Raw genomic sequence first — 2,019 nt, 5'->3', positions numbered from 1 at the left:
GCGATGCGGGCTCTTTTTTGGTTCCATATGAACTTTAAAGTAGTTTTATCCGATTCTGTGAAGAAAGTTATTGGTAGCTTGATGGGGATGGCATTGAATCTATAAATTACTTTGGGCAGTATGGCCATTTTCATGATATTGATTCTTCCTACCCATGAGCATGGAATGTTCTTCCATTTCTTTGTATCCTCTTTTATTTCATTGAGCAGTGGTTTGTAGTTCTCCTTGAAGAGGTCTTTCACATCCCTTGTAAGTTGGATTCCTAGGTATTTTATTCTCTTTGAAGCAATTGTGAATGGGAGTTCACTCATGATTTGACTCTCTGTTTGTCTGTTATTGGTGTACAAGAATACTTGTGATTTTTGTACATTGATTTTGTATCCTGAGACTTTGCTGAAGTTGCTTATCAGCTTAAGGAGATTTCGGGCTGAGACAATGGGGTTTTCTAGATATACAATCATGTCATCTGCAAACAGGGACAATTTGACTTCTTCTTTTCCTAATTGAATATCCTTTATTTCCTTCTCCTGCCTGATTGCCCTGGCCAGAACTTCCAACACTATATTGAATAGGAGTGGTGAGAGAGGGCATCCCTGTCTTGTGCCAGTTTTCAAAGGGAATGCTTCCAGTTTTTGCCCATTCAGTATGATATTGGCTGTGGGTTTGTCATAGATGGCTCTTATTGTTTTGAGATACATCTTTTCACAAATGCAATTGGAGTGTTCAGTTTACGTTTTTAAAAGTACTTTTAAAAAGTACTTTTCCTTTCAGCTTGAGTCACTCTTCCCAGGCTTTATCCACGTGGCTTAGGTTACCTAGGGCTGTGTCTCATGATGTACAGTCCCTTTACACAATGTTGGAGATAAAACTTGGCCTCATGTCTTGCTTCATATTCCCACAGCCTCTCAGAGTCCTGTGGACAGTGACTAGGGAGACAAACCATGCAAGCAACATATTTTTTAAAAAGTCAGTTTCAATAATGACTTAATTTTAAGTTATAATTTCATGGAACACTTTCATCACTTTCTGTTTCAGAAAGTGAAAGTTTCACAGTATTTTACTCAGTTATTAATTAATCTAAGTAGTGTATCTTCGGGAGGTAAGACAGTTATCCATTTTACAGATGAGGAAATCAAGAAGAGTCATTTAGTTTATGACTTATCCAAGAGCATTCAGTGCATTGAGATTAGAAGTGAAACAACAGACCAAGATTGGAACTCTAAATGTTTTCTTTTACCACCATCCTGTGCTTAGCCCAATAGACCATGCCCATAACCAAATTAAATTTATATATCTACACAACCAAAAAAGAGAATTTTAGACCAATATCCTTGATGAACATTGATGCAAAAATCCTCAATAAAAATACTGGCAAACCGAATCCAGCAGCACATCAAAAAGCTTATCCACCATGATCAAGTGGGCTTCATCCCTGGGATGCAAGGCTGGTTCAACATACGCAAATCAATAAATGTAATCCAGCATATAAACAGAACCAAAGACAAAAACCACATGATTATCTCATTAGATGCAGAAAAGGCCTTTGACAAAATTCAACAACCCTTCATGCTAAAAACTCTCAATGAATTAGGTATTGATGGGACATATCTCAAAATAATAAGAGCTATCTATGACAAACCCACAGCCAATATCATACTGAATGGGCAAAAACTGGAAGCATTCCCTTTGAAAACTGGCACAAGACAGGGATGCCCTCTCTCACCACTCCTATTCAACATAGTGTTGGAAGTTCTGGCCAGGGCAATCAGGCAGGAGAAGGAAATAAAGGGTATTCAATTAGGAAAAGAGGAAGTCAAATTGTCCCTGTTTGCAGATGACATGATTGTATATCTAGAAAACCCCATTGTCTCAGCCCGAAATCTCCTCAAGCTGATAAGCAACTTCAGCAAAGTCTCAGGATACAAAATCAATGTACAAAAATCACAAGTATTCTTGGACACCAATAACAGACAAACAGAGAGCCAAATCATGAGTGAACTCCCATTCACAATTGCCTCA

The 2,019-nt window shown here is 38.0% G+C and overlaps 1 non-coding gene across 1 annotated transcript; it reads left to right on the top strand.

Annotated features, from left to right (window-relative positions):
- The first annotated feature begins 767 nt into the window (after positions 1-767).
- Positions 768-956, top strand: LOC116465833 (small nucleolar RNA SNORA73 family). The gene has a single exon (XR_004247272.1). It is a non-coding gene; the product is annotated as a small nucleolar RNA SNORA73 family (small nucleolar RNA).
- The last annotated feature ends 1,063 nt before the right edge of the window (positions 957-2,019 follow it).

Source organism: Hylobates moloch, unplaced genomic scaffold (assembly GCF_009828535.3).
Source record: "Hylobates moloch isolate HMO894 unplaced genomic scaffold, HMol_V3 SCAFFOLD_11160, whole genome shotgun sequence".
Taxonomy (NCBI): domain Eukaryota; kingdom Metazoa; phylum Chordata; class Mammalia; order Primates; family Hylobatidae; genus Hylobates; species Hylobates moloch.
Note: the sequence above shows the minus strand (reverse complement) of the source record. Positions and strands in the feature narration are given on the sequence as shown.